The sequence below is a fragment of the Malaya genurostris genome, chromosome 3, assembly GCF_030247185.1.
Source record: "Malaya genurostris strain Urasoe2022 chromosome 3, Malgen_1.1, whole genome shotgun sequence".
In the NCBI taxonomy this organism is placed as follows: Eukaryota; Metazoa; Arthropoda; class Insecta; order Diptera; family Culicidae; genus Malaya; species Malaya genurostris.
This window is the reverse complement of record NC_080572.1, coordinates 264219321-264238872: the sequence shown is the minus strand read 5'-3', so window position 1 is coordinate 264238872 and position 19552 is coordinate 264219321. Positions and strand designations below refer to the sequence as shown.

Here is a 19552-nt window from a genome sequence, read left to right as displayed (position 1 = left end):
AGTTTTTCAATAGTGTATTATTAAAAAACTTCAATATTGTTGCAATACACATTCAAGTTGAAAATTTTCGATTCTATTGGTAGTTAGATTATATAAATCCTTCCACAAATCACTGAGCTATAAGCTTTCAAAATACGAGAAAGGCAAACACGCCCTCTGAATAATCCTCTTTGATACTCGTTTATACCAAATATTTCAGAAAAGTTTAAATTTGAACTATTTAAGATTATGCCACACAACTGAAAATTATATCATAAAATTGTGATTATATTTTCGATGGCATGTAGCAAGAATTATGTTGATTCACTAGATACAACAGGAGATATTCACGATAAAAAACTTATCACTCTCACAGAGGGTAAATTTTGAAATGGCGCCCCATAGTAAACTAAGTCGTATTCACGACAAAAATGAACGTTAGTTAAGCACGCAGAGTTAACTGAGCATGATTATTATAACGTTAAGTGTTTCCAAATTTGCAAAAGTGGTTGTCACCAGGTAATCATATGTGATTCAACTTCAGCTTTTTTAAAATCTATCTACCATTACTTGTCGCAAAATTTCAACAGCACGGAGTACGAACGTACAATCAAGGATGGCTTTTATCGTATCAAAGAACGATCACTAGCAACTCTCAACACGATCCAATCAGTGCCATCAAAGAGAGACGGATATCATCGCAGCACCAAAAAACCGACATGGTTCATTTAACATAGAATTGACACAAGTGCGAGTGTGTGTGTGTGTGTCTTTGTGTGTGTGTGTGTGTGTGTGTATGTGTGTGTGTCTGTGTGTGAGAAATATTCTCACTCACTTTTCCCGGAGATGGCTGAACCGATTTTCACAAACTTATATTCAAATGAAAGGTCTAACGATCTTTTCCCTCATAAAAATTTTAGCTAGTTCGCCGAGTATTATTTTTTAAATTAGTTGGCACATAAAACAAAAGACGTAATCCTATGTCAAAAATTTAATCTTACCCAGCGTTAAATCATCAGAGACCTGTTATCTAAAAGAAAATTTGACACAGGTTTTTCATACAAATCAAAATTGAAATACTTCCGAGTGCCACACGCCGCGTGATCCCGAGTGCGGTCATCGCCGGCTGATTGCGTCGCGCACCGCAAACTCCCGCCGCTCCCGGCGCTAGAAGCCTGCCTCCGTCGGTCGATCGGTCGGCATGTCACAGCACTGCGCCTGAGTGGGTAACTTTCCACACTTCGGCCCATCTCGAACATTAGTCGACCACTGGCCTTCGGGCCCAACATCTACATCTGATAGTTTAGGTTTTTCCCCTGCGCGATCGGTGAAAAGTTTAGCTAATTTTCCCTCACCGGCAGCGGCCAGTCAGTGGCGGTGAACTTCACAAAGAACACGTGGCCGGTTTTTCTGATACCAGCTTAACGTGAGTGCGTCGCGTAGGTCCCGTCACCTTACCTGGTCTGTCGGTCGGTCGGTCGGTCGATCAGGTGGTGGTCGGTCAAAGAGCGTGGAAAAAATATTTCCCATTTTAAGTGACTAACCCAACAGCAGAGTGTGTGTTTTTGATTCGGAAAATGCGTGAATTGTTCTGCACCTGCGCGAAATCCGTTGCGCCGCTGAGAGCATAAGTCTCCTGGTTGAAATTTTGCTTTTCGCTGTGTGTTTTTTTTCTCTGTGTGTGCCCCATTCGAATCAAACTACCTGCTCCGGACCTGTCCGCTGGGAGACGTTCGGTTCAGCTAAAGGTGAGACAAACCGGGATCGGGTCGGTTGGATTCGTTTTGGAGAGAGAAGCGAAAAAAAAACTCCTTGAAGAAAGATTTAAACCAGAAACTTTCGCGAATTGCAACCCAAAAGTGCTTGAAAGTAAAAGCTACGTTGGTCTTTTTTTATAGAGTACAGCAGGAAAAAAATTGAGTGTCCAACAGAGCCTCCTGGCAGTGGCGGGGACTGGCGAAGCCGGGCAGCACTTGATAGTGAAAGCGTGTTCCTCCTTCCAAGCAGTGATTAACTGTTTTCACCGGTAGCGAGAAATAGACGAAGACGAAGAAGAAGAAGAAGCAGAGGAGGAGGAACCGTCGCTTTGAAGTAAAAAAAAAACAAGAGGAGGATCGAGTCCAGCAACCTACTTCCAGGTCCGGAAATGTGGGATGTGAAACTCGACTACCATCGCTCAGTGCTTTGATGATTCGTTGATGCTGAATGTGGTGCCACCAGGATAACCAGGCGAACCAAGGAAAAAAGTGAGTCTAGTCTCTTGTGGTAGATTGTTTTTCCTTTCTTTGTTTTGTTTGAACATTACCACCTCTCCTGCCATCGCCCAACAATCTATTGAGGGCTTCTGCTCCCGAGTGATAGTTGATGGGAAAAAGTGTAAAAAAAAAGAAATGTACCACCACGAGGGGATATAGAATTTCAAGGTCGACAATTATGTGAATAGTGTACTTTGGCAACGGAATCTGTGTCTGTCTGTGATTTATCATTCCGGGTGCTGTCCACTAATGAAAACAATTCCTGACGTTTCTGGAACGATGCTTCACAGATTGTTGCTTTGTCCGCTGGTGCGATCGGATGTCGTTGTCTAATGTTGTGCTTGGCATCATTCGTGTGTAAATAAACAAGTTCTTTCAACGGAAAAAAAAATTAATCCTGAAATTCTCAAAAAATAAAAGGAAAAACACTTCACCGGTCGGGCGATACCACAGCTGCTGAGTGTCGCAAGAGTGACAATCGTAAGAAGAATAGCCGAACATTCAGCAAGAAGTAGCAAATAAGTTGAAGCACTTTCATTCCGATTTCATGGCCATTAACGAATAGTGACTAATGAGCTATTTGTGACACCCGGGCACTTGAGAAGCGGACCAGGGCGGACAGGTTTGAGGTAGACAACATTATCAGGGTTGCGGCAGGCAGCAGCCTTGGCTTTTCTCGAACAAATGTGTCGTCGTTTGTAACCTCGTGCTAGTGCCAGTAGTGAAAGGTGATTACGAGCCCGACCATGTAGCGAATATTCACCACCCACACCCCCCATCCTAGGCAAACATGGTTGGTAGCTACCATTTTTTTTTCGCCTTCGTTTCGTGCGTTGATGAATAATTGTCATCGGATAGAGCCGACATCGAGCGAATCGGTGGAATGAGCCGAGACCTGATTGCTACATTTCTTTTTTTTTTCGTTTGCTCTTTCTCGCGACGGCAGAAGATTCTAGTCGGCAGACACCAGAAACGGAAGGTCACCGAACGGAGAGGGTGTTGATTGCTGACACTAACGATCCGAAGCGTCTTGGAGCGTCTTCACCCGTGACAGCTGAGGACCTCTGCCCAAACGACAATCTTAATGTTAATCGGATATAAGCTCAATACTAACCCCGGGGTCGTTATTCGAAAATTAGTTCCAGAAAGAAAAGAACGAAAGAAAAATAAACTAGAGTGACAAGACGAGGCAAGATGAGGCGTGACGGAATCACGCGTTTGCTACTTTTTTTTCTTCTTTCGCGCTCGAAAGTCTAGTTGTCACCTTGAAATATACCGGCAGAAAAAAAACACAGTTACTTGCGTCACTGGAATTGAGTGTAGTAGGTATTTTCGGTGGTTGAAGTCATTCCATTCTGACACAATCGTTTCGAGTGAAGGTGAATGCTTAAAATACCTTTTTCAAACAGGAAATGAAAAAGTAATTTCCTCGTTCCGAAAGATTGGTAATTCATCAAAAGTTTCACTGAGATTCTGATAATTACATTTGCATTCCAGAGAGCGCGGGTGGAGTATGGAAGAACCGGACTTTGGAAACTGTTGTGAAATATACAAAACGGTTTATTTCAGATTCTTTTCTGTTACAATCTTCATAACGTTTTTGGAGACTTACCTTAATCAAGATTTGAAATTATTATTATTTAAATATGCTGTTACTGGTGTATCGGGTACCCGATCAATTGGTAATAACAGGATTATAACAACTGGAGTAATTTATTTCAGAAATATTTTGTAACAAATTTTGAAATATTTTTGGCTGGTATGCTGATAAAATAACTAAAATCAATACAAATAAGACTCTAGAGGGAACAAAATCGTAACAGATTTTGAAACGATTGTATCACAATTATTATAGAATTTGATATAACTACAGAAGTCCGAAAGCAGTAACCCGATCAGATGCACATAACAAAATCATAACACAAGTATATCAACAGTTGATATGTATAACAATTCTTGCTATTTTGAGATATTTAACAAATAAAAACAGTTGAAAGTTAAAACTTATGATAACAATATAATAACAAAATCAGTTATGATGTTTTTTTTTCGTTTGCAAGGCTAATGAAATATAATGATCAGAATTTCAAAAAACTAAAACAAGAAACCAGATCACTAAATAAATTGTTCATTTAATCTAATTTATTACAACTATTGTTATAAATTTCTGCTTTCGGACTTCTGTAGCTATATCAAATTTAATAATAATTGTGATACAAACGTTTCAAAATCTGTTACGATTTTGTTCCCTCTAGTGTCTTTTTTGTTGTGATTTTTGTTATTTTAACAGCTTACCAACCAAAAATATTTCAAAATTTGTTACAAAATATTTCTGAAAAAAATTACTCCAGTTGTTATAATTCTGTTATTACCAATTGATCGGGAACCAATAAATGAACGTTATCATGAGCCTTTGCAAACGAAAATAGAACATCATAACTGATTTTATTATTATATTGTTATCATAAGTTTTAACTTTCAACTGTTTCCATTTGTTAAATATCTCAAAACAGCACAAATTGTTATACATATCAACTGTTGATATACTTGTGTTATGATTTTGTTTATGTGCATCTGATCGGGTAGCGCTCGCATTTCGAAATAATCGTTAACAATCTACACCCTAAGAAAAACCGAAACTTACACTCTACGCAATTTCTCTGGCGATTACAGAATATTACATCTTTCAAGGTCATCGTCCAAGTACCATGCGTGAGTGGTTTTAGGAAATTTTCGATGGAAATTTTGAAAAATTTGCCAAAACCAAAAACATACAGACCTTTGAAAAGCGTTTATCTATCCGCAGTGCAAAAATGGCTGAAAAATTCAGAGGATTTTCCGCTCTGAAAAATGAGTGTTTTTAGCCCTGAAAAAATGGGTGTTTGTGTGATCTTTCACAATTATCTGGAAAAATAATGCAATAATTTAAATTTTTTTCAAATAAACTTTATAATGACTACAAAGATTACATTCGGACATATTTTTGGAAAACCTTTTCACGCTTTTCATGGAAAATCAACGAATTTCATATAACCGATTTCGTTGAAATTTTCGAAATTTGTTGATTTTCTATAGTCATCATAAGGTTTATTTGAACAAAAAATGTATATCATCGCATTATTTTTCCAGATAATTGTGAAAGATCACAAAAACACTCATTTTTCAGAGCTATTTTTGATAAGACTCGGAAAATACTCCGAATTTTCCAGCCATTTTCACCCTGTTGATAGATCAAAGTATTTCAAAGGTCTGTATGTGTTCGGTTTTGGCAAATTTTTCAAAATATCCATCGAAAATTTCCTAAAACCACCCGCGCGCATGGTACTTGGACGATGGCCTTAACACGTAAAAACAATGCTTTTGTCTGTTACCTTCAGTTGAATAAGCAGAGTAGTTAATGAAATGATTCTTTTTTACATATTTTTAATTGTAAATTTGAGCATATTCCCGTTCAACAGAGCATAACAGGATTCTTTCAAAATTGTATGGGTTCTTAATATTTATATCTCATTATGTTATAAATATGATTCCAAATCAGAAGCAAACATTCAGATTTTATTAAGATTATAGCAAGTCCAGATATTATATTAAGGGCCGTTACATTTTAGGTAAAACTATACTAGAGAATTAAAAAAAAGAGTTCAAACACTTTTGCCTTTTGTTTTTGGCTTTCAAACCGAAAAAATGCTATGCTTCAATAAACAGCAATAACAAACATTTTTTCCAATTTCACATACCTGAAGATGCTTTTGAAAACAATAATTTGATATTTGATTTTGAAATGACAGCCTAAATTTTAAATTTGAAAACGTTCCTAAGTAATTCCTACTTGAATTGTGTAAAGTTTTTATTCAAATATTAATTTTAAATTGAAAATAATTCAAAAGTGACGCTGCAATAAACGAAAAACAAAATCTAAACTGGGCTCAAAACCAAAATCTAAAATCAGCTCAATACTTTTTCGATTTATAGGTCTTTTAGTTGCAGATTGAAAATAGTGACTTTAGTTTTACCGGACCCCGGATGTACTGAAAACAGTAAAAAAATCTTTAAAAATTCGTATCCATTTATGTTTAATTCTTGCTGTACTTTATACTATGTTGATCTGATGATTTTTTACGCAATTCTAAATTAAAAAAAAACTTTGATAATATACTATAGAAAAATGTTCACTTGTGGCGCTGATGATATTATCATGGCCTAAAGCAAACTGAAGTAATATCGAATCACGTTCACAATTTTTGGATCGAAAATCAGTAAAATCGAAATGAGTTGGTTAGGTCATCAATTAATAAAATATACGAATTGCAGACAATTTACTACTTCATTTGAACGAGCGAACTGATTCGAATGTTATTTGAAAGTCGGCCCTTTTTGGTACAAAGAAGAAAAAACTGAAATACTCTCATTCATTAGTTAATTTCCTTAGATTCTATAAAGTAGTTTTGTTTCACAGAATGTATTCATTTCCGTTTATTTACAACTTTTCTTCAGTACCACAAAAAAGCTTGCTCATGGTTCTAAAATAGCCCCTTTGTCATTCGTATGCCGGTTGGAAGGAAACGACGAAAGAGGTGGAGAGCGATAGATTATTTTTGTAGCAATATGGACCTACACTAGTTATTATATGATGCCAATATATCCTCCCAACCTCGGTTGGTTCTCATGCCCCGATGCAATCGTAGCGTATGTTGGCAACTCAGAACTTCCCGGTTCGAAACCAATCGCTTAACTGTTTTTTTTTTATCAAATCGCCTAAAGGTTGCAATTTTATCTTACTTCGCGAAATCTATTTTCAGATTTGAACGATACAGCCTTTCCCCCCAAAAAATGAGTAATAACAGCTGGAAAGTCGTACTAAATTTGTAACAAATTTAGATATAATATTGATATTTACATATCAAGGTTTGTAACAATTTTGTTATCACCTAGGTTAAATTGAGTTATAACTTTTGTTATTTTAACTATTAACGAGGCCAAGATTATGACTAATTTAGATAGAAAAAACGAAACAACCCCAGATACAATTTTGTTATCTCTTGTTGATCGGGTTACGACACTCTTCATATGTGCATTTCTGGAGGTGTAAATATACACTAATTGTGTACACTGATTTACACTAGATCAGATTATTATCAGTCCACGTTCTGCAGTTCTAAACCATAGTGGACCCAAACTTTTGGCCGGTAGTGTACGATAATTCAGAAATCGGTAATCAGGGACCAGCATAACCCAAAACGGATGGTATGGCCAGAAATTAACTTGACAAATAAATTGCAATAGTTTTGAATCCAACTTTGATAATTTTTGTCTTTCTCATACAATCAATCAATCAATTAATTACTGGGAAAACTGACTTAACTGAAGCCAAAGTCATGTATTATTCGACTCAACTCGACGAACTGAGCAAATGTATGTGTGTGTGCAAAGAAAAGTGCACTCAATTTTCTCAGAGACCGCTCATCTAATTTTCACAAACTGAATGGTCTTACAACCCCATATAATACTACCAAATTTCATCCGGATAAGACTTCTGATTCCGGAATTATAGGCTTATAAGTATAAACAATTAATTTTCAGGAGCGTGTTTTTATACATGACACGGAAAAATCAAGCCAAATACATTAAAACAGCCGTATAACTCTTAAATTAGGTGGGAATGGTTAGTTTATTACTAAATATGTTAACTTTGAGTATACCGAATCATCGTTCCGGAAGTATTGGAAAAGTGCTCATGTGCTCCAAACCAGAAATCACTACAATTCCTCAGAAACGACTGAACCGAACTTCGCAATCTCAGACTGAAATTAAAAGTATTGTGTTACCATACACAGATAAAAATATTTTGTGAATTTCATTTATAAATGTGAACATATATTTTCATGCACATATTTGGAGCAGGCAATTGATTGGAAATTTACATTACAAAACGAAGCGGTTTGTAAATATGCAGTCTTGTTTAATGAAAAATTAAATGAATTTTAATGTAATTTTACATCAATCATGGTTTTAAATCAGATTATTGTTTCAACTGATGCCTTTTTCATAGTACTATCGGTTTACATGTCGTGTAAGTTTCACCATTTCTTTCTGTGTAGATTAATGTAGAATTTTATCCAGATCCGTTTTCCGGTTCCGGAAATACAGGGTGGTGTGTATGAAATTGAAAATAGAGCGAGAAAAGTCCATCTAGTTCAAAAGTGTTTCAATTTATAGGTTATGCTAGTTGTTGGCCAAGCAAACCAATTTCAGCTATGCAGGTTTCAAGCTCCCGGTTCCGGAAGTATCGGAAAAAGTAGTCGAAAACTCAAAAACGGAGCTCTCTCCATTTTCTCAGAAACTGCAAACTTTGGCTCAAATAAAAGCGTCAACATCTATAAAAATAGACTGCTTCTGGCCTTCATTCGGATCTTACTTCCGGTTCCGGAACAATAGGGTGAGATGTGTTTAAAACTTTATACCATCACTAAGAGCGAAAATGCAAAACACGAAGAATTCCTGTTAGCTATGGTTAAAACTACTCAAACAAACTTTTTTGTTCCTATTCATATCCATGCTATTAAGGCCTGAGGACAGTTGGTCGCGTATAGATTTTGAATCTCCCTTCCTGACTCCCTGAATTCTCTTTGCCTCTGTGTGCTTCGGAAACTTGTTGAGTAGATTGTATTCCTCTCCTTTCCTCTTCTTTTCTGAATACTGCAACGAAAATAAAACGAATAAAATGGCGGACGCATTGAAATTGACTATGTTTCACAGAAAAATATAAGACTTTATTGCTATCGCGAGAATTACCTAAACTTTGTCAAGCTAGATTTAAGGCATAAGTCTTTAAAGCCGAGATTTTCGATGAACAAGTACAGGTTGGTCATTCCCACCCATTCATCACCGTTCCCAAGAAAAGTTAATTCGAAACGGGAAAACCACCTACGTCTTTAACGTACTGTCCTCAGCCCTTAAGGAAAATATGAGTTGTATGAGAAAGGCATTATAGCACCACTAGGTCGATTCAAACAGGTTTTTAGTTTGAATTCTAAAAACTCTTCACCCTGTGATTTCAAAAAGAGAAGTCGGAATCGGATAAAATTCCCCTATTTTGAATGGAACCATAAGTCTTTTAGTTTGAATTTTTCTTTGTGCTATTCGTTTTGGCTTTCTTCGAGGAAACAATTGAGCTCCTCTATTACCGATACTTTCGGAACCGGAATTCGGAAATTGGTGTAGCCGATGCCAGTTAAATTCACCTAACGGAAAATCACTGTAGGTATCTTTGATAAATCGTAGTACATTCCGGATAAATTTTTTGAGTACCTTCCGAGTTCCAAAACCGAATACCGGTATAGCTGAAAAAAAGTTTATTTTATTATTGAATGTGAAAATCTGCCACCGCGATAAACCCGATTAATTTATGTGAAATTGGCATTTTTACACTAATTACCCTGTATCTCCTGAACCGGAAGTCGGATCTGATTATGAAACAAGAAGTTTCAATGGAATCTTAGAACCATCCATATGACTCTTAGTTGGAGGATATCGGTTCAGCCATCCACGAGAAAATTGAGTAAAATTATTTAATTTGTTTTGAAATAAATGAAAGTTTCCTTAAATGCCACGTTGAAGAACTTTTAACTATTTCGTTATAATACTAACGTAATAGTGACAGAGAGATACCTGTATTTCGAATGCTATTTGCATATATCCTGTATCAGTGTATCAGTTTAGAATAGATCTAAATTCTTCCTAGAGATATTTAAGAGATCTTCCATTTTGTTCAAAAACGGTAAAGTTCCATTCCACTAACCGCTCAAACTCCAAAAATTGAAATTATTTGTCACACACACCCACTCACATTTGCTGATCTCGACGAGCTGATTCGAATGGTATTGGTGTGAGCAATTTAAATCAATATAATTTTTAAATTGTTTTGAATTCGAACATACTGCCATCTCTCTATTAAATACGTTATATTTAAATAATTATATTACCAAAAACGAACCGTCCTAAAATCGAAACGAGGTAAAAGGATAACGTATACAGTTTATTTTGTACGGCAATCGGATCCGGATGAAATTCAGGAATTCCGTATGATGAGACCTTTAGTTTAAATCTAAGTGTGTCAAAATCAGTTCAGCCAACTCACATGTAAGTAATCTCATCGGCTCCTTCCTGCGCCTTTTGATAATAGACAAGTTAGAATTTTATCTAGAAAAACATGGAAAATGGCTCAATTTCATTAAACTGAAATGATAGCAGCATAGTATGTTTGAGAAAGTTGTGTAGTTTTAAAAGATGAAAAACTTTGTATAACATGAAAAACTCATATAAATTGTAAATAGATATGTTTTCTTACAAAAACAGGGTTTTGGACACTCTTTCAGAAAATACATTATATCATGAATCACACTCAAGTTATGGGAATAGTACTTTCAGCAAATTTGTTTGAAATAACTTTCTGCACAACTTTGTCAAAGTAACTTAGCCCCCTGTTGGCCATGAACTAAAATAATATATTTATCTCACTTTTAGGGGGATTAATCACATAAATAAAATTTGCCAAAAGATGGTGTTCATCATGCCGAGTAACTTTGCTGAAGATACTGTACCTTAAAAACCACGTTCCTATCAGTTATCAAGTAAGAGCGTGAAATTGCGCTTTTGAACCACTATGCTTCTCCAAAAAAAACTAGTGAGATTATTTGACACACACACACAGATATTGCTCAGCTCAATGAACTGAGTCGAATGGTATATGACACATGGTCCTCCGGGGGGGGGGGGGGGGGGTCCTGGGGACGCTCTACCAGCTAAGCTACTCTGGAACATGTGTAAAATCTGATGCGTTCTGGAGCCTGTTCTACACATCTTTCAGAGTGGCGTAGTTGGTAGAGCGTCTCCCCGGGATGAAAAAGGGTAAAGATTCGTTGTTTCATGCATTTTCATCTATTAACTTCATATGTTGATGGTTCGTAGTGAAGGGTATAAAAATAACCTTCAAATTTCAATGATTCAGAACCTCATCTATAAGACTGCTTTCCAAGACCCAATTTAGAATTTTTTTAGAAGTGGCTTACCTCAAGTATACAAAATTAGATTCAAGCTCAATCTTCTTGAATGATGTTGATTTCTGTGAGAGTTCAATTGGTTCCGGAATTACTGGGTATATAGAAAAAAGAAACTATTTGTAGAGAGTGTTTCGGATCGTGGCGATTAAACAAGCCGCAAATTTCTTGGAAATTCTACTATTTAGCAGGTCTTGATAGTCTCTTCATGGCCTACACAACTTCAAAACTGGTAAATACTTATCTCTCAGAACCGATTTCTACAAACTTAGAATCAAATGAAATGTTTATTGATCCTATAAAAATCCTATAATTTACCCCGGTTAGATGAATCTATGCGTAAAGCACTTGTCTTACAAGTCAGTTGTCATATGTTCGAGCCTCCTCGACCTGGAAGGATTCTTAGTGTCAGTATGATCGTAGTACTAGCCATGCATTGATTCTGTAGGCTAACCTTCGGCTGTGAAGTTTATTTAAACAGAATGGTCTAATTTCACAAAAGGAACGTAATGCTAAGACTTTGATTATACATTGCCATGTTAAAAAATTTTTCAACAACTATTATTCATAGAAAGAAAATTCAATTTGATTATCGTCTGTTGATGATGCAATGGAAAACTATACCATAAATTCTTATATTAAAGACAATTAGGTAACACAGAAATTATGTTGTTTCTGCTTCTGTGAATTCTACGCTTCTGCGAAGTATAGGGTGATTTTTTAAGAGCTTGAGAACTTTTTTAAACAATAAAACGCATAAAATTTGCAAAATCTCATCGGTTCTTTATTTTAAACGTTAGATTGGTACATGACATTTACTTTTTGAAGATAATTTCATTTAAATGTTGACCGCGGCTGCGTCTTAGGTGGTCCATTCGGAAAGTCCAATTTTGGGCAACTTTTTCGAGCATTTCGGCCGGAATAGCCCGAATTTCTTCGGAAATGTTGTCTTCCAAAGCTGGAATAGTTACTGGCTTATTTCTGTAGACTTTAGACTTGACGTAGCCCCACAAAAAATAGTCTAAAGGCGTCAAATCGCATGATCTTGGTGGCCAACTTACCGGTCCATTTCTTGAGATGAATTGTTCTCCGAAGTTTTCCCTCAAAATGGCCATAGAATCGCGAGCTGTGTGGCATGTAGCGCCATCTTGTTGAAACCACATGTCTACCAAGTTCAGTTCTTCCATTTTTGGCAACAAAAAGTTTGTTAGCATCGAACGATAGCGATCGCCATTCACTGTAACGTTGCGTCCAACAGCATCTTTGAAAAAATACGGTCCAATGATTCCACCAGCGTACAAACCACACCAAACAGTGCATTTTTCGGGATGCATGGGCAGTTCTTGAACGGCTTCTGGTTGCTCTTCACTCCAAATGCGGCAATTTTGCTTATTTACGTAGCCATTCAACCAGAAATGAGCCTCATCGCTGAACAAAATTTGTCGATAAAAAAGCGGATTTTCCGAATGGACCACCTAAGACGCAGCCGCGGTCAACATTTAAATGAAATTATCTTCAAAAAGTAAATGTCATGTACCAATCTAACGTTTAAAATAAAGAACCGATGAGATTTTGCAAATTTTATGCGTTTTATTGTTTAAAAAAGTTCTCAAGCTCTTAAAAAATCACCCTGTACATGTTTGACACACGAAACAACACAAACACACCCTAAGATACTAGGACAAGACAAGTGGAAATCTGTCAGCGCTAGTTTCCTCCCTGTGCTCTCCGTACACCCGAGCTTTCCTAAACGACCCCGGCCCGGTGTTTATTTCTATCACGGTAGGTGACACCATAAGCCGATTATGCGTCTGATTTATGTTCCATCCGCGTCCCATCGTTGAAGCTAATGAAGATTTTAGGGTCGAATTGTGCTTGTACCGCTGCCTTCGACAGGGCCGCGGAACGAATGACATAAGACTTTGTTGTTTTACTTTTTTTCAACGATTCGGTGAGCAATCGCAAATGATTGATGTACTAATTGGGAAACTTTGACTGATGTAAACAAAACATAATTAAAAAATCTTTTAAGATTCGATCTGAAAATTTAGTTTTGTCAAAAAAGTACCTAATTATGCGTTGTCGACTGATGAAGTCGAATGTTGAACTAAGAAGTTAGTATGTAGGCCAATTTTTCTCTGAACAGGGAAGAAAATGGATACGCTCCTAGTGACCTAACTCTCACATGCAGTTTTCCTTTCAAAACATTCAATGTGAGCTATCCTCTTCATGAGGAATGGTTGTCTGGTTGTCTGGAACGACAACTTGATGAACACATAGTTTGTTATACGGACGGTTCTCTGTTGAATGGTCGAGCTGGTGCTGGAGTCTACTGTCGTGAAATGAGGCTAAAGCAGTCTCATTCACTTGGTAGATACTGTACTGCGTTCCAAGCAGAAATCTACGCAATTCTGTGTGGAGTACAATCGGCACTTCAGCAGAGGATCTGTGGTAAACGAATTTATTTTTGTTCCGACAGTCAGGCAGCCTTAAAAGCACTCAGTTCGAATGACTCACGGTCTAATCTAGTGATCGCATGTCGAACTCAAATCGAAGACCTCAGCATTTCAAATGCTGTTTACTTCTTATGGGTACCCGGCCATTCTGGTATTACTGGATATGAATGGACAGATGAGTTGGCTAGAGCTGGTGCAACGAATGATTTCGTTGGTCCTGAACCAGCTTTACCACTTTCAACTAGTTGGATAAAGCACAAGATTCGTTCTTGGGCTGTATCCAAACATGCCAGCTACTGGCTCAGCTTGCAAACTTGCGCTCAGACAAAAGTATTTCTACCAGATTTAGATCTGAAAATGTCAAAGTATCTACTGCATTTTTCCAAGCATCATTGCAGTATTCTGGTCAGAGCTCTGACTGGACATTGCAAACTCAATTATCACATGGCTACTATTCAACGTGCTGAGTATTATTCGTGTGATTTGTGTGAATGCGATTATGGTACTTCATATCATCTGATATGTAACTGTCCCGCATTGACGCAGCTACGTATCCGGGTTTTTGGTTCTCCATACATGGTTGAGTCTGTGTATGCGGAGCTAAAATTGAAGGATATTCTCTCGTTTCTCACCCAATGTGGTAAGGAGCTATAGTCAGAAGGGTTCATCGTTCTTCCTGGAGTGAATGAATCCCTTCTGTATTAACCTTAAATAGAGTTTAGCAGATTGGGGTACCGAATTTACTTCTGCTCGTACATACTGCGAATCGTTCTGCATTCTTCCGGGAGTGCAGAATGGTGTCGCTTTTGTAAGATCTCTAAATCCTCTCGGGGGTTGGAGGTTTTATTAACAGCAGACTGTTGGGGACCTCGTAGAGGTTCAGAAATTACTTCTGCTTCCACTAAATGTGATCCCCAGCAGATTGTTCAGCATCCCTTAGGGGTGCAGAATTTACTTCTGCTTTTATGTGTTTTCGTGTCGTCAATTTTTGCCATCCTCCTAATCCAACCCTTACTATTTCCTTTCAAGCCTTCCCACTTATATATCGGAAAAATGATGCTGAAAACAAATTGATGGCAAGGCACAAATCTCCAAATATCAAGGGAACGTGCCATTTGAGCCAATTTGTTCTGATTCCTGATAGTATATAGGCCAATTTTTCTCTGAACAGGGAAGAACAACCGCAGATATAACTGGTCTAAGGTTCTTTTCCTATAACAACCCTCATTTGACTGTTAATACTTAAATCGATTCATGTACATTTTTTCGAATAGTTTCTCAAGTTTATTTAGAATAAATGAAGATTCTTTTTAAAGAAAAAATACAATACAAAAGAATAGTTGAAAAACAAGCTGTTGGAGTGCGATATAATTAAAAGCAATCATGTTAAAATTGGAAATTGGAATTGGAATGCCCATCACTGAAATTATATGATCTATTATATTAATCTACTGATTCAAGGAAATAATATAGAAAATATCAAATTTGATATTTTATCTAGATTTAGCTCTTGCTCTAGCTCTAGCTCTAGCTCTAGCTCTAGCTCTAGCTCTAGCTCTAGCTCTAGCTCTAGCTCTAACTCTAGCTCTAGCTCTAGCTCTAGCTCCAGTTATAGTGCAAGCTATAACTCAAACTCTCGATTCAGTAATATTTCTTGTTCTAGCTCTAGTTCTAGGTCTGGTTCTAACTCTGGTAACTCTAACTAAAGGGTGATTTTTTAAGAGCTTGAGAACTTTTTTAAACAATAAAACGCATAAAATTTGCAAAATCTCATCGGTTCTTTATTTTAAACGTTAGATTGGTACATGACATTTACTTTTTGAAGATAATTTCATTTAAATGTTGACCGCGGCTGCGTCTTAGGTGGTCCATTCGGAAAGTCCAATTTTGGGCAACTTTTTCGAGCATTTCGGCCGGAATAGCCCGAATTTCGTCGGAAATGTTGTCTTCCAAAGCTGGAATAGTTACTGGCTTATTTCTGTAGACTTTAGACTTGACGTAGCCCCACAAAAAATAGTCTAAAGGCGTCAAATCGCATGATCTTGGTGGCCAACTTACCGGTCCATTTCTTGAGATGAATTGTTCTCCGAAGTTTTCCCTCAAAATGGCCATAGAATCGCGAGCTGTGTGGCATGTAGCGCCATCTTGTTGAAACCACATGTCTACCAAGTTCAGTTCTTCCATTTTTGGCAACAAAAAGTTTGTTAGCATCGAACGATAGCGATCGCCATTCACTGTAACGTTGCGTCCAACAGCATCTTTGAAAAAATACGGTCCAATGATTCCACCAGCGTACAAACCACACCAAACAGTGCATTTTTCGGGATGCATGGGCAGTTCTTGAACGGCTTCTGGTTGCTCTTCACTCCAAATGCGGCAATTTTACTTATTTACGTAGCCATTCAACAAGAAATGAGCCTCATCGCTGAACAAAATTTGTCGATAAAAAAGCGGATTTTCCGAATGGACCACCTAAGACGCAGCCGCGGTCAACATTTAAATGAAATTATCTTCAAAAAGTAAATGTCATGTACCAATCTAACGTTTAAAATAAAGAACCGATGAGATTTTGCAAATTTTATGCGTTTTATTGTTTAAAAAAGTTCTCAAGCTCTTAAAAAATCACCCTTTATAAGTAAAAAGTAAGAAGTAAGAAGTAAGAAGTAAGAAGTAAGAAGTAAGAAGTAAGAAGTAAGAAGTAAGAAGTAAGAAGTAAGAAGTAAGAAGTAAGAAGTAAGAAGTAAGAAGTAAGAAGTAAGAAGTAAGAAGTAAGAAGTAAGAAGTAAGAAGTAAGAAGTAAGAAGTAAGAAGTAAGAAGTAAGAAGTAAGAAGTAAGAAGTAAGAAGTAAGAAGTAAGAAGTAAGAAGTAAGAAGTAAGAAGTAAGAAGTAAGAAGTAAGAAGTAAGAAGTAAGAAGTAAGAAGTAAGAAGTAAGAAGTAAGAAGTAAGAAGTAAGAAGTAAGAAGTAAGAAGTAAGAAGTAAGAAGTAAGAAGTAAGAAGTAAGAAGTAAGAAGTAAGAAGTAAGAAGTAAGAAGTAAGAAGTAAGAAGTAAGAAGTAAGAAGTAAGAAGTAAGAAGTAAGAAGTAAGAAGTAAGAAGTAAGAAGTAAGAAGTAAGAAGTAAGAAGTAAGAAGTAAGAAGTAAGAAGTAAGAAGTAAGAAGTAAGAAGTAAGAAGTAAGAAGTAAGAAGTAAGAAGTAAGAAGTAAGAAGTAAGAAGTAAGAAGTAAGAAGTAAGAAGTAAGAAGTAAGAAGTAAGAAGTAAGAAGTAAGAAGTAAGAAGTAAGAAGTAAGAAGTAAGAAGTAAGAAGTAAGAAGTAAGAAGTAAGAAGTAAGAAGTAAGAAGTAAGAAGTAAGAAGTAAGAAGTAAGAAGTAAGAAGTAAGAAGTAAGAAGTAAGAAGTAAGAAGTAAGAAGTAAGAAGTAAGAAGTAAGAAGTAAGAAGTAAGAAGTAAGAAGTAAGAAGTAAGAAGTAAGAAGTAAGAAGTAAGAAGTAAGAAGTAAGAAGTAAGAAGTAAGAAGTAAGAAGTAAGAAGTAAGAAGTAAGAAGTAAGAAGTAAGAAGTAAGAAGTAAGAAGTAAGAAGTAAGAAGTAAGAAGTAAGAAGTAAGAAGTAAGAAGTAAGAAGTAAGAAGTAAGAAGTAAGAAGTAAGAAGTAAGAAGTAAGAAGTAAGAAGTAAGAAGTAAGAAGTAAGAAGTAAGAAGTAAGAAGTAAGAAGTAAGAAGTAAGAAGTAAGAAGTAAGAAGTAAGAAGTAAGAAGTAAGAAGTAAGAAGTAAGAAGTAAGAAGTAAGAAGTAAGAAGTAAGAAGTAAGAAGTAAGAAGTAAGAAGTAAGAAGTAAGAAGTAAGAAGTAAGAAGTAAGAAGTAAGAAGTAAGAAGTAAGAAGTAAGAAGTAAGAAGTAAGAAGTAAGAAGTAAGAAGTAAGAAGTAAGAAGTAAGAAGTAAGAAGTAAGAAGTAAGAAGTAAGAAGTAAGAAGTAAGAAGTAAGAAGTAAGAAGTAAGAAGTAAGAAGTAAGAAGTAAGAAGTAAGAAGTAAGAAGTAAGAAGTAAGAAGTAAGAAGTAAGAAGTAAGAAGTAAGAAGTAAGAAGTAAGAAGTAAGAAGTAAGAAGTAAGAAGTAAGAAGTAAGAAGTAAGAAGTAAGAAGTAAGAAGTAAGAAGTAAGAAGTAAGAAGTAAGAAGTAAGAAGTAAGAAGTAAGAAGTAAGAAGTAAGAAGTAAGAAGTAAGAAGTAAGAAGTAAGAAGTAAGAAGTAAGAAGTAAGAAGTAAGAAGTAAGAAGTAAGAAGTAAGAAGTAAGAAGTAAGAAGTAAGAAGTAAGAAGTAAGAAGTAAGAAGTAAGAAGTAAGAAGTAAGAAGTAAGAAGTAAGAAGTAAGAAGTAAGAAGTAAGAAGTAAGAAGTAAGAAGTAAGAAGTAAGAAGTAAGAAGTAAGAAGTAAGAAGTAAGAAGTAAGAAGTAAGAAGTAAGAAGTAAGAAGTAAGAAGTAAGAAGTAAGAAGTAAGAAGTAAGAAGTAAGAAGTAAGAAGTAAGAAGTAAGAAGTAAGAAGTAAGAAGTAAGAAGTAAGAAGTAAGAAGTAAGAAGTAAGAAGTAAGAAGTAAGAAGTAAGAAGTAAGAAGTAAGAAGTAAGAAGTAAGAAGTAAGAAGTAAGAAGTAAGAAGTAAGAAGTAAGAAGTAAGAAGTAAGAAGTAAGAAGTAAGAAGTAAGAAGTAAGAAGTAAGAAGTAAGAAGTAAGAAGTAAGAAGTAAGAAGTAAGAAGTAAGAAGTAAGAAGTAAGAAGTAAGAAGTAAGAAGTAAGAAGTAAGAAGTAAGAAGTAAGAAGTAAGAAGTAAGAAGTAAGAAGTAAGAAGTAAGAAGTAAGAAGTAAGAAGTAAGAAGTAAGAAGTAAGAAGTAAGAAGTAAGAAGTAAGAAGTAAGAAATAAGAAGTAAGAAGTAAGAAGTAAGAAGTAAGAAGTAAGAAGTAAGAAGTAAGAAGTAAGAAATAAGAAGTAAGAAGTAAGAAGTAAGAAGTAAGAAGTAAGAAGTAAGAAGTAAGAAGTAAGAAGTAAGAAGTAAGAAGTAAGAAGTAAGAAGTAAGAAGTAAGAAGTAAGAAGTAAGAAGTAAGAAGTAAGAAGTAAGAAGTAAGAAGTAAGAAGTAAGAAGTAAGAAGTAAGAAGTAAGAAGTAAGAAGTAAGAAGTAAGAAGTAAGAAGTAAGAAGTAAGAAGTAAGAAGTAAGAAGTAAGAAGTAAGAAGTAAGAAGTAAAAAATAAGAAGTAAGAAGTAAGAAGTAAGAAGTAAGAAGTAAGAAGTAAAAAATAAGAAGTAAGAAGTAAGAAGTAAGAAGTAAGAAGTAAGAAGTAAAAAATAAGAAGTAAGAAGTAAGAAGTAAGAAGTAAGAAGTAAGAAGTAAGAAGTAAGAAGTAAGAAGTAAGAAGTAAGAAGTAAGAAGTAAGAAGTAAGAAGTAAGAAGTAAGAAGTAAGAAGTAAGAAGTAAGAAGTAAGAAGTAAGAAGTAAGAAGTAAGAAGTAAGAAGTAAGAAGTAAGAAGTAAGAAGTAAGAAGTAAGAAGTAAGAAGTAAGAAGTAAGAAGTAAGAAGTAAGAAGTAAGAAGTAAGAAGTAAGAAGTAAGAAGTAAGAAGTAAGAAGTAAGAAGTAAGAAGTAAGAAGTAAGAAGTAAGAAGTAAGAAGTAAGAAGTAAGAAGTAAGAAGTAAGAAGTAAGAAGTAAGAAGTAAGAAGTAAGAAGTAAGAAGTAAGAAGTAAGAAGTAAGAAGTAAGAAGTAAGAAGTAAGAAGTAAGAAGTAAGAAGTAAGAAGATGGAAGTAATTGCTCTAGT

At 35.7% G+C, this 19552-nt stretch overlaps 1 protein-coding gene across 5 annotated transcripts in view; it reads left to right on the top strand.

Annotated features, from left to right (window-relative positions):
• Nucleotides 1-1235: 1235 nt before the first annotated feature.
• Nucleotides 1236-19552, top strand: part of LOC131434544 (RING finger protein nhl-1) — a 183005-nt gene continuing 164688 nt past the window's right edge. For 3 of the 5 annotated variants that reach the window (XM_058601360.1, XM_058601359.1, XM_058601353.1), the window contains exons 1-2: nucleotides 1236-1405; nucleotides 1878-2225. The gene's annotated coding sequence lies outside the window, so the exon portion shown is untranslated. Of the gene's footprint in view, nucleotides 1410-1595; nucleotides 1728-1877; nucleotides 2226-19552 lie in introns of those variants that run through there. The other 2 variants (XM_058601354.1, XM_058601357.1) reach the window with 2 other exon arrangements.